The sequence below is a fragment of the Heterocephalus glaber genome, unplaced genomic scaffold, assembly GCF_053883595.1.
Source record: "Heterocephalus glaber isolate CG9 unplaced genomic scaffold, H.glaber_assembly_v1.0 deba00000768, whole genome shotgun sequence".
In the NCBI taxonomy this organism is placed as follows: Eukaryota; Metazoa; Chordata; class Mammalia; order Rodentia; family Bathyergidae; genus Heterocephalus; species Heterocephalus glaber.
The window spans coordinates 14,045,593-14,059,237 of record NW_028258162.1 but is presented as its reverse complement, the minus strand read 5'-3'; the positions used below and the strand labels follow the sequence as shown (position 1 = coordinate 14,059,237).

Below are 13,645 nucleotides of genomic sequence, written 5' to 3'. Positions count from 1 at the left end.
CTACAGAGTATTGAGCAAGATAAGAGAGCAAATAACAGAACAGTTCAGAAAAATTATGAATCCATTAAAATATTGTCATGAATTAGTTGAAAATTGATTGTTCAATTATTTCTGCTTCATGAAAGTGATGTAGTATGTGATTGATATTTTTCTTTATACTTTTTCCTATTTTCCCAAACACCATTCTTGTTAGTCGTTATTAAGTTCTCACATTCTCTTCTTTCTTTCCCCTACATAATGAGAAATAATAATTCGGCATATTAGTGAATCCCTAAAAATGCCACTGTTGGCACAGTAATCTTCCTATCAGTAATTCATGTCTCAACTCTTCCACTACAATTAGTTTTCTGGCCTTCTAGTTTGATAATCTTTATACAGGCATCCTTTGTTTTGTGTGAAAAGCAAGTATGATCTCTGTTATATTCTTATATGGATGTTAACTTTTCCTTCTTCATTTATGAATTTATTTCTGATACCGGGAATTGAACTCAGGACCTTGTGATCGCAAGGCACCTGTGGTGCCACTGAGCTAAATCTCTTGCCCCACTTATTTATTTTTAGGCATATATTCTCAACAATTTTTAGTTACTGGTAACTCAGGCAAGTTTAATTTCTAGGCTTGTATCACCAAAAGCAAATATCGGAATTAGAAGTGCTATTTACTTCAGAGCATCAACATTATCTTCTGAAACTGGATTTTTACAGTGGTACCTCGGTTCATGAACTTGACTCATTCCATGATTCTGGTCATGAACAGAATTGGCTGTGAACCAAATCAAATTTCCCCCAAACGTTAATGTAAATAGGATTAATCCATTCTGACCCCTGTGAACGTGGTTGCAGATTGATTTTGATTGTGAAATGAATCAAATTTTCCCATAAGATTCAGTGTAACAAGGTGAATCCATTCTGAGTCATATATATATATATATATATAATATATATATATTTTTTTATTTAAAACATTTTTTTTAACCACAAAAATATGAAATGAAGTCGACCGAACGCTCACCTTGCTGGAGGAGCCTTCCGGCGTGGGGCACAGGAAGGCGGTGGGAGCAGCCCACTGCCCGGAGGAGCGGCCCTGGAGGACGCTGCGGAGGCCTCCTGCGGGCCTTCTCTGCTCTTCCTCCCTTGGCTGCAGGGCTGCTTTTGATGAAAACTCTGTCTGCTGTCGCTCGTTCTTTCCTGTGCTGCACAGCGCTCCGGAAATGAGAGACCGCGTTCTCATTCATCGGATTCCACACCGCCCATTGTAGTTATGTCGGAGCTGGGGCTTCCCCGAGAAACGCCGGCACTTGTTCCCGTCTCTGCCAGGAGTTTCATCGCCTCCCTGCTGACGGCCTCCCGCCTTCCTCTTCCTCAGCGGATGCTGTTCACTCTGGAATTCAGCGAGCTCTTCCGTCAGCGCCTCCTGATGGTCCCCCACGAGCGCCTCTCAGTCTGCACCGCTGTCATCCAGACCCATGCTCCTGCCCACGGGCACAGCCTCCTCCACCGCCCGGCCTCAGGCCCTTCGAAGTCGTGCTGGGTGACACGCTCTGGCCACAGTTTCCTCCAGGCTGAGTTTAAGGTCTGGGGTGTGACCTCTTCCCAGGCTTTGTCAGTGAGGCTGATGCAGCAGAGGACATCGAAATGTTTCTTCCGGAACTCTGTCAGAGTCAGGGACGTCTCTTCGGTGACATTAAAGCCCCTGGTGAAGAGCCCCTTTGTGCACAGCTTCTTGAAGTTCAGATCACTTGTTGGTCCGTGGAAGGCGGAAGAGGGGTCCTGCTGAGGGGGGCTTGACCTCCATGAAGTCACACTCAGGGTCCATGTCATCCACCAAGGCTGGAGACTGTCCGTCAGAAGGAGGCTCCTTCAGGCAGTCAGCTGTCAGGAAGATATTTCTTAAGGGTGGGTGGGAGCACCTCGTGCAGCCATTCCACGGACAGTCGCCTGCGGCCCAAGGTTTCACACTGGCCTCCACACGACAGGCAGTCTGGCCTTGTTCTCATTCTGCTCCTTGAATGTACGAAGGGCCTGGGAGTGGTCCACCAGTAGAGGCTAAATCTTCAGACCAGCATTTGCGTTCCCACACAGCAAAAGCATCAGTCTGTGCTTCATGGGCTTGTGTCCCTGCGGTGCCTTCCCTCGCGTGTGATCCGGGCTCTGTTTGACATCTCCTCCCAGCAAGTGCTTCTCTGCTCAGTTCACATGGTTACTCCTTTACCACATCAGCACCTCGGACGGCATCTGTGTTCTTTGAAATAGTTCAGTCAACTTTGTCATCTTGTACTCTGAGGCCAGATCAGTCACACGAACACCACGCTCACCCTTTTGTAGTTTCTCCAATTCAATGGTCATTTTCTTCAAAGCCTTCTTCTTACCATGATTGCTCTGCTCTTTCTTATCACCGTCACCATCACTCTGCACTTCCTTTGTACCACCGCGCTTGCTCTGCACTTTCCTTGGAGCCATGCAGGATAGAATCATACTTACAGTACTGTATGTGCTAAAAAGCACGCAAAACACCTCACAGCGAGTGTGCACGGGTCTGAGTGTGACCGTGATCTCCACTAGAGGAAGCCACGACCACGTGTCAGAGTGGAGGAGATGGCCGTGGTCATGTTTGTTGCCTGATTCAGCGTTTGTGATTGGAAGTAAAATTTTGCCAAACACCTCCGTTCAACTGAATCGTTCATGAACACCAGCGTTTGTGAACCGAGGCCTTTCGGTACTTCACCTGCTGCAAAAGCATGGTCACATTAGCACAACTCAGTGACAAATGTCACAGAATAATTATCCGAACTTGAATATTATAAGTGTATAAACCCTTGCAGTATTCGAGAGTGGAAATATTATTTACCAAATAATTTTTCATTTAAAGATACTGAGCATGTCTTTTTTCCTTCAATTCTTTCATTGGTACATTTTAGGTATACAATTCATTTACATTTCTCATTGGGAGCTTGTACCAGTACATGATGCATCTTGGTTCTTATTTTTTCCCCATTACCTGCCCTCCCTTCCCTATTTACATAGATTTTCTTTCTATTCTTTCCTTTTCTCATACTTTTTCCTTTTCCTTCTTGCCTTTCCCCTACCCCTTCCACTTCCCTTACCCCTTTGGATCATTCTTCCTATTTCACATTATCAATTATTCATGGTCCTTTGTCTGAGTTACACCTGCTAAAATTATTCCCCACATTGTAGGTTGTCTGTTAGCTCTGTTGGTGGTTTCTCCTGCAGTGCAGAAGCTTTTTAATAAGGTGAGATCCCAGTTGGTGATTCTTTATGCAACTTCCTGTGCCACTGAGGTTTTCTTCATGAAGTCTTTTCCTATGCCAATGTCTTCAGGAGTTCTACCTAACTTATCTTCCAGCAAGTTTAGTGTCTCTGTTTTCATATTTAGATCTTTAATCCACTTTGATCTTAGTTTAGTGCATGGTAATAGGTATGGGTTTAGTTTTAATATCTGACAGGTTGAAATCCAGTTTTTCCAACACCATTTATTAAAGAGGCTATCTTTCCTCCAATGGTGGTAGTTGGCTCCTTTGTCAAAGATGAAGTGGCTGAGTATGTCTGGAGTTGTTTCTGCATCTTCTAATCTATTCCACTTATCCTCAGGTCTGTTTCTTTGCCAGTACCATGCTGTTTTTATCACAGTAGCTTTGTAGTACAGATTTAAGTTGGGGATTGTGATACCCCCCTGCCATATCTCTGTTGCCTAGAATTGCTTTTGCTATTCTAGGTCTCTTCTGATTCAAAATGAATTTTTGGATTGTTTTCTCTAGTTCTGTGAAATATATTGTTGGGATTTCAATCAGCATTGCATTAAATCTATATAGCAGTTTTGGAAGTATGGCCATTTTCACTATATTGGTTCTTCCTACACAGGAACAAGGGATGTCTTTCCATTTTCTTATATCCTCTTCAATCTCTTTTTTTTCAGAGTGCTATAGTTTGCAGTGTAGAAGTCTTCTGCTTCTTTCATTAGACTGATTCCTAGATATTTCATTTTTTTGGATGCTATTGTGGAAGGGATTGTTTCCCTAATTTCTCTCTCAGTGAGTGTTTTATTCATGTATTAGAAGGCTATTGATTTTTAAGTGTTGACCTTGTATCCAGCTATTTTACTGAATCTGTCAATTAAGTGTAGAAGTCTTTTGGTGGAGTTTTTTGGGTCTTCTATATAGTGTATCATATCGTCAGCAGATAATGACAGTTAAACTTCTTCCTTTTCTATCTTTATTCTTTTTATTTCTTTCTCTTGTCTAATTGCTGTGGCTGATGGTTCCAGAACTATATTGAACAGCAGTGGTGATAGTGGACATCCTTGTTCTGTTCCTGATTTTCACATGAAAGTTTTCAGGTTTTGACCATTTAGTATGATGTTGGCTGTTGGTTTTTCATAGATAGCCTTAATCAGGTTGAGATAAAGACCTTCTATTCCAATTTTCTGTAGTGTTTTTATCATGAATGGGATTTTGTCAAATGCCTTTTCTGCATCTATTGAGATGATCATATGGTTTTTGTCCTTGACTCTGTTAATATGGTGTATTACATTTATTGATTTACAGATGTTGAACCATCCTTGCATCCCTGGGATAAATCCGACTTGGTCAGGGTGTGTGATCTTCTTGATGACCCTCTGTATTCTGTTTGCCACTATCTTGTTGAGGATTTGTGCATCTATGTTCATTAGGGAGATTGGCCTGTAGTTCTCTTTTTTGGGTTGGGTCTTTCCCTGGTTTTGGAATCAAAGTAACACTTGCTTCCAGGAACGAATTTGGAAGTATTGCTTTCCTTTCAGTTTCATTGAAGAGTTGAAAGAGTTGTGGTAGTTCTTCTCTAAATGTCTTGTAGAATTCAGCAGTGAAGCCATCAGGACCTGGGCTTTTCTTTGTTGGTAAATTTTTAATTACATTTTCAATTTCAGTGATTGTAATCGGGGTGTTTAGAATTTTTATATCTTCTTCATTTAACTTAGGTAATTCATATTTATCCAGGAATCTGTCCATTTCTTCTGTGTTTTCCATCTTATTAGAGTACAGGTTCTCAAAGTAGGTATTGATGATCCTCTGGATTTCTGCTGGATCCGTTGTGACTTTACCTTTTTCACTCTTAATTGCATGGATTTGAGCCTTTCCTTTCCTTCTTTTGATAAGTTTGGCTAAGGGTTTATCGATTTTATTTATTCTTTCAAAAACCAACTCTTTGATTCATTGATTTTTTTTGTATCATTCTCTTAGTCTCCATTCCATTGATTTCTGCTCTGATCTTTACAATTTCCTCTCTTGTATGAGTTTTGGGTTTGTCATGCTCTTCTTTTTCCAGGAGCTTGAGGTTCAGCATTTGGTTGTTTATTTGAGCTCTGTTTTCCTAATATGAGCATTGACTGCTATGAATTTCCCTCGTAGGACTGCTTTCATTGTGTCCCATAGATTCCTGTATGTTGTACTGGCATTATCATTTACTTATAGAAATTGTCCAATTTCTTCTTTAATTTCCTCTGTGACCCATTGGATGTTCACAAGAGTTTTATTCAATTTCCATGTGTTTGTATTTATGTAAAAACAAAACATAATTTTTTTCTTAATAGGGTACTATTTTTCTCTCATTATTATAAATTAATATCTTCTAAAATTTCAGTTATAAGTGTGGTTCATTAAGAAGTAAGTGGTACATTGATCCTCAGTACCAAAAAAATAAAAAAGATGTAAGTGGTATAAACTTTTTTATGAGTTCTTTAGCCCAGTTAGAGACTTTCATTTATCCAAAGAATGCTGTAGTTTTTAACTCAAAATGTTGAAACCTTAAATGTATCACTATTTTAGCTGTTTTTGGAATGTCATTGCAATAATGATATGGATATGAAATTTTAAATATCTCAATTGTCATTTTAGGGTATGTGCTGCCAAAGTGAGCACATCTCAATTGTCATTTTAGAATTAAAAAAAAATTTTTTTTTTTGGTGCTGGGGATTGAACTCGGAACCTTGTGCTTGTGAGGCAGGCGCCAGAACCACTGAGCTAAATCCCCAGCCCTAAAATCAAAATTTATTCAAACAACAAATAGTAAAGTTATTTGAAGTAACTATGAACATTAAAAGGGCCTTATTTGTTCAAGCCTGAGGTAACACTTACTCTTACACAAATGAATCGGTATCTTTGAAATAGCCAGGGAATAGTTCAAATTGGTTAATCTGCCAGTTGAATCCCACATAATGTTAATGACAGCTAACAGCTAGTGAGTGCTTACTACCTGAAAGAAATTATAATTCATGCCATATACTGTGTGAATATATATATATACACATATATATCTCATTTAACCTTCACAGCCAAATTACGTGATAAATAATACCATTGTTATTTAAAAATTGGATATACTGAGGTTTAAAGATAGTAAATAAATGGCCCACTGTCATCCCACTAGGATATTTCAAAAGGAAATCTCTGATTTCATATCCTATGGTCTTAACCTGTATGATGTGTGGTTAATGGTATCAACACAGGGACTCGATTCTGGTTCTACAGTGCTAAACAAATTGCTAAGCAAATACATTTGCCTGGGGAAGAGGAACAACGATTTATAGTAAAGATCACTATCCACTTTCAATTCCAAACCAGAGCATGAGGCCTGGTCCTGTGAATAGAGAAAGGAATAGAGCTGAACAGAATCTGTGATGTTGCGGCTGTCCTACACATTTTGGGACTAAAGATTGTTGTACGTCTCAGTTAAATGTGTTGAATTACAATGAACCAATCACAACATTAGCTTCTCAAAGTCATTAATAAAAGATGATATTGTTAAAGCGCACGTCTTACTTCAGCCTATTCCTAGAGTATTGTTCTTATAAAATTCCAATGTTTTGTTTAAGAATTCATTACAGGCCAAGAAAGGTCAAGAAAGAAAGAAAGTCCAAGAAAGACCAGAAAACCAATAAAGGTCATCGTATTTCACCAGTCAAATGTGGGATTTAAACCAAACAGGAGGCAGACAATTTTATCTAAAGTTAAAACCATAAGACATACATTTTTTCACGTCTAAGAAAAGCCTGCAGAAATGTGATTACTTTCCTCAAGCTGCTTCTCTCTGACTTCTGAATGTAGTTAGTTGTTTCCAAAACAACTAATATTTATGGGGCCCATTTCAATGAGAAACAAGGAAGAAAACAGAAGAATATCTTTCAGCTATATTTCTCTGTTGCATTTTAGAAATGTACACACTGCTCTAAAGTGTAGCAATACATGTTTGAAAATATAATTTGAATTTTGGCTGTGTGGCTGTGATCCACATACTTACAAAATAAGAAGATGCACCCAGTGGCCTATGGGTTCTCCAGATAATCCTCGTTATTCACATTTCTCCCACCTGCAACTCCAGTAACCTGTCAGTTCCATGAAAGAGAAGATATTGGTTTGCAAAATACCTTTCTCTACTTATCTAGGAAGCTGGTCTTAAATATCCTCAGCTGCAGAGAATTCTACCATGTGATCATCTTCAGCATCTTTAACTCCAGATATTTCCTCAAATAAATAACTTGGGGCAACATCCTCTAACTTCTTAAAGTGGGACAAGTGAGACATACTAACAGTCAATTTCATGTCAAGAGACCTGGGAGACTTTCTTCTCCTGCTTGACTTTGCTTTTTTTTTTTTTTTTTTTGTACCAGGGATCGAACTCAGGACCTTGTGTTTGCCAGACAGGTGCCGGAACCACTGAGCTAAATCCCTGGTCCTTGACTTTGCTCTTAACCACAGTCCAGAATGACTGTATAGAAGTCTCCTCTCAGAATCGTAGCTATTAACCTTTACCTAGGGCTAGTCCTAGGTGTGACTGGATTCTAATAATGGGGCAATGATCCACCTGATGTTGCTGGACAGGAAGAATAGTGTTGGTCATGGAATGGGCACATAAACATTAACTTTTTATATGTTCACAGTCATGGGCTTGATTCCACAGGATTTTGCCTAACATACTATTTCTATGGTCATAACTACACACTGTGCATAACATTACTTTAACATGTTTAACATTCATGGACAGGAAGGGGGTTGGGAGAAAACAAACGAGAAAGAAGAATAGCCTTGCGTGGAACCTGAAGTTTCTATTATCTCATTGAGTTATTGAATTTGTCTTTTACCTAAAATCAACTGAGTTAAATAAAAAATGATTGAACTAACCTTTAGCAAAATTCTTTACTGCTATCAGTAGATATAAGCAAGTGTGAAATATTTGAGCTTGAAAGAAAAAAAATCATGGTTTTGCTCATCTAATTTAGGGTTTTGTGTTTTATTGCTCCCATAAATACTGCTTTTTGAATGTTTTTGGCTGTGCATAGATAGAATATTGTGTACCTTCTTACATTTATTTATATGAATATGTCCTTTTTTAAGCTTTTAAGAATACATTGTCATGGATTTTCAAATAACCCTGCAATATTTATCCTGAGCTTATTATGCACAATAACTTATTATGCACAATAACTTATTATGCATCATTAACTTTAAGACACAGTTTTGTTCAGGAGTCCAAATGTATGTGCATCTCATAATAATATGATGAGGTAATATACATGTTAAATTTATGGCACAGACTAATAATGCTAGTATTTCCATTAGAATTAATTGAGGGTTGTTTTGAATGTGTAAAGAAATATACATGAAACTCATGGGATGCTTGGCATATGACAAACTCTCAATAATAATAATCATAGTTAAGGGTTAAAAAATGTGTGTGCGTGTGTGTGCATGTGTAATTTGGCTTCATAGACTAGTATTGACAGGAGAGGGAAATGAGAATAGGAAGAAACATCAGAATCAGGACTCTAGTATAATTGTTGCAGCAACAAAGCCAGCATGAGGAGCTTGCCTTGCTGTTATGGAGATGGATTAAGAGGACTGACAGCTTTACTTACTGGCATGATGGATTACATGCCTGCACTGTAAGGATAAAGAAAACAGGAGCCGCTGCTGTGGGAAGAGCCCAGACGTTCTAGGAGCGACGTCTGTGTGGTCATGCAGGGCGGCTGCCACCATGCGCCATCGCGGCCCAGGGCCACACTCAGGGATCGGGGGCCCTCGCTGTGGCTTTGGAGGTCCCGTTTGTGGGGAGTGGGCTAACTCTTGAGAGCATCGCCCCATCAGCAGCTCTTTCCTTGTTTCCATAGCTGCTGCTGCCTTATTTCAACCCTGCACATATCTGGCTTATTATGAATCCCACTGCACTGCTGCTGATATTGATTGCGTTTCTGAGAAGTAAAGTCAGACTCGGTCGTCTGACATCGGCCTGAGGACCAAGGCCAAGGCACACGGACTGAGTGGGAGTGATTGGAAACAGTGTTGACATGCACACAAGAAGCTGGAAATGTCAATTGCTGCTTGAGGTAAACACGGATTTTGCCAGGTAACTGTTGCAGCCTCTTGTGACAGTGTGTCTGTCATTCAAGCACACATGTAGAGGACAGCAAGACACGTATCTCAGAGCTCGCTCCATTCACATACACACCTGTGTTTGGTCTGTGAGCTCATTGTGGTCACCAAGTCAGAGAAGGTGCAAACTGTTTCCTTCATCCTAAAAATAAAACAAAACCAAGTGCTTCTTTCTGCTTTAGATTCTTTTTGAATACCGATGCAGAAAGACCAAGATTAAATTATCTCAGCTGTCAAACTGGCATAGCCACACTTGGAAAATGAATCATGCAACAGTTTCATCTTCATATGACAAGTTGCCCTTGACAGCAAATTAAAATCTTGATAAGGGTTTAAAATGCACATGCACATATACACACACAGCTCCTTTATTGGAGTTCAATGTCAAAATACAAATTCTTTTGCCTTATATTTCAAATACTGTGACCTTCTGGGGACATCTTCTAGACCTTTTCATATGCATGTTTCAAATTTTTATTCACGTTAGTATTTTACTTACTTTCAAAATGATTGTTTTGAAAACAAGAAAGGCTTACTTTTTAAATCACATAAAAGCATTTATTAACTATTTACTGAATCAATGCAAATATTAGTGGTGTAATTCCCTACCTTCTGTCCTTTCTCAATAACTGGCTTCTTACGGCCATGAACAGAGGCAGAACAGAAACCAGTTACAGAGGCGGATTCCTTGAAACATCACAGAGGAAAAAATTCTGGAAGGGGGACTAAAACAAATGAAAAACAGAAGAAATAGCAACCCATTCAAAAATAAACTGCAGCCAGGCATAGTGGGGCATGCCTGTAATACCAGCACTCAGGAGGCTGAGGCAGAAGGAATGCTGCAATTTTGAGGGTTACACAGTGAGTTTAGGGCCAGCCTGAAAGACAAAGCAAGACCCTGTCTCAAAAAACAAAAAACAAACAAACAAAAAATGAACTATAGCTTGAATTTGTGAAGCACATCCTGATGAAATATTGTTTCAGATAGCAGTAGTTATGTGGAATGGTGCTGCTCCCTGGACTTAAATGTCCAGGCACATCCCCTGGGGACTTGTTAAGTGTAGGTTCGATTCAGTAGACATCAGGTAGGGATCAAGATTCTGCATTTCTAACAACCACCATGTGATCCTGAAGTGGCTGATTCACACATCACACTTTGACAAGCAAGACATAGAGTATACAGTATAAACTGCGTATCTTTTTTTTTTGAAGGTATAAGTCTAACTGTAGAAAATAAAGATGTATCTAGGCAGGTAGTTACAGTTCCTAAATACATAATGAATTAATCAGATAACTTCAAATACCTTCTGTCTGCCTACGCTTGAATTCTAGTTTCATTTTGACTCTCCATATGATCTTATCCTCATGAGCTTTGATTTGGAAGGGATTCCTGAATGAAATCTATTATTGCAGAGAAAGAAAGGGGGAGCGAGATATTGTAAAAATAAGAAGCTAAGTATAATCTTAAAATCATGGAGGATATTTTCTTTTCTTTTTATTATGCTTTGTTGGATGGAAGAGGGTCATTTTATATTTATCAATGATGACTTAAAATGAAGATTTGAATATCACAATTTGTACTATTTATCACTAAACACTTATTCTTAACTTTAACACAAAATTTTCTTTATTTTTTTAGCACAAAATTTTAATGCTTTGTGTATTTAATTGTATTACTAACATTTATGCTACTACAAAACTCAAATCCAAATGCCAAGACATTTAGAAAACTAAATTCTTAGATATTATTTAAGAATCGACTTTGTTGTTGTTGTTTCTTTCAAAAAAAGAACATTGCTGTTGGTGTGCTGACTTTCCCGACAGCTTCTAATTGCTTAAAAAGCATTACTCTTATAGTCAGACTACATATTCATTTATTATTTAAATGCTTCTTAGAAACTGTCTCTTTGATAGATATATTGAAGTTAAAAATATTGATTTAATATCAATTCTGTCATCCTTATAGGGTGGAGAACAGAATTACAAAACCCTGTGATATTCAAAACCATGCTGCCAGTTAAAGGAAAGCATTACATAAGGAATAGGAGTCCATTCAGCTGTTTATTTTATAAATGAATTACACAGAACCTCACACAAAAGACTGGAGTAAGGTATATCAGATGTCAACTGAAGTTCACTGAATTATTGGCATTTAATTTGAATATAATTGGTTGTTATGTATATATTTCAGAATACTGGATTATGAGTTTTTCTAAGATACTCTCTGTCACTAAAAACCTATGAATCAGTGACTTTTAATGAGCAATGAGACTATTGGAAAATGTTTTGTACATTAAATGTCAAACGACTAACATAAAACAGTAATTTTCATCTGTTGAAGAAAATTACAGATATTAAGTTTTTTGAATAACCTTTTAATTTTAGGATAGTTTTAGATTTACAGAAATGTTGTGGAGAAAGTATAGACTACTCTTGTACCCCACAACCAGTTTCCTTCACTATAAACACCTGATTTTAGAAACGTAGGTGTGTGTGTGTGTGTGTGTGTATATATATATATGATAATTAATGAAACAATGTTGCAATATTTCAATTTCATTATTTTTCGCCTAGTTTTCTTCTGCTGCTCTGGCTGCCCAGCTAGGATATCATATTAGGTTGCGTTGTTTTGTCTCTTCTTTTTCTTTGACACTTCCTCTGACTTGCTGATGATCTTGATAGTTTTGAGTGGCGGTTAGATGTTTTGTAACATTTGCCTTAGTTAGGATTTGTCTGGTTTTTTTCCTCATGACTAGACTCTTTTGCTCATTTTTGCCACTAAAAAGATGCTCAAGGCATCACATAAATGTCCTGAGCCAGTCCCAGAATCAGCCATTCCTTTCAGAGATGCTGGTTCCTTCTGGAGAATGAGGTTCAAGACCAAGCTGTGATGCTGTGGAAGTGTGCTGCTGCAGTGAGCCGTTGCTTCCAGACCCTAAGTTAAGGGAATGCAGGAATACAGGTGAGTGCACTCTCCTGTATATTTGTGTGTGTTCACATATATGTCTCTATATGCATACGTAAAGTTTTATATGAAAATATGTTTATATTAACTAAATTAATTATATTAAGCTGAATGCAATTTCATAATGTCTCCAACGCGAATCCATTATCACGTGGATCATTGCAGAGATCTCCTCTTTGTTATCTGCAACTTCCTTTTTTAGAAGTAAAAACATGGCTCATACCGTGGGCCAGCCACTTAATTGTTCAACTCAGGTATAGATCTATGGTGGTTTCTCTTGTGGGAAACACCTTTCATCAATCGGATTGCAGGTCTTAGGTACCTTCAGGTCTTTTGATGTTAGTTTCACAGATGACTGTCACTTCAGAAGTCACTTAGACCAGCCCTCCTTTCTCCACCTCTGTCAGGGAAGTTATTTTATGCATTTGTAACATAGTTAGGTTAGACTTCTTGGTCATATTCTGTATTTTACTTTGTGGCTACCTGACTTCCAAAATAATTTATTTTAATTTTGCATACAATAAGGTTTTCTCTTTTGTGTCATGAAGTTTTATGGGTTTTGACAAAGGAGAAGTGTCATGCACGTATCATTATGATATCACGCACAGTAGTTTTCCTGCCCTCAAAATCATCCATCTATCTGTCCTCACCCACTCACTCCTCCAGGCAACCAGTCATATTTTTATTCACTTGATAGTTTTACCTTTTCTAGATGTCATGTGAGTGGAGTCAAACACTAGTCTTTTCAAACTGGCTCCTCTCATTTAGCAAGAACCATTGAACATTCATGTATATCTTTATGAGGCTGCATTACTCATACTTTGAAATATTGAGTAGCATCCATGGAACAGATGTACTATAGTCTGTTTCTCCATTCTTATACTGAAGGATATATTAGTTACTCCCTGCTTTTGAAAATCATAAATAAAGCTGCTATAAATACTTTCTTGCAGGTGTTTGTATAAATATACTTTTCAAATCAGTTCGGTAAATACTTATGGGCATGGTTCTTGGGTCAGACGGAAGACATGTGTTTAAGTTTGGGAGCAACTGTCAATCTGTCTTCCAAGGGGCACCAGTTTGGGCTCTCACTTGCAGTGAGTGAGAGATCTGCATCTTGGCCAGCTGCTGATACTGCTGATTTGCAGGTTGTAAGAACGCTGACAGGTGTAGGATTCCTTTAATAATCTTCTGTGATTCTGGTTTGCTGGTTATGCTTGTTTTTGTGCCTATCTTGGAAAGTCTTTATTTCTTCTTCAGT

At 38.4% G+C, this 13,645-nt stretch overlaps 1 long non-coding RNA gene across 4 annotated transcripts in view; it reads left to right on the top strand.

Moving 5' to 3' along the window:
- Window positions 1–13,645, top strand: part of LOC110344898 (uncharacterized) — a 56,487-nt gene that overhangs the window by 27,945 nt on the left and 14,897 nt on the right. For 2 of the 4 annotated variants that reach the window (XR_015449710.1, XR_015449708.1), the window contains exons 2-3: window positions 9,158–11,530; window positions 12,265–12,381. This is a non-coding gene — a long non-coding RNA (uncharacterized LOC110344898). Of the gene's footprint in view, window positions 1–9,157; window positions 12,382–13,645 lie in introns of all 4 variants that reach the window. The other 2 variants (XR_015449709.1, XR_015449707.1) reach the window with 1 other exon arrangement.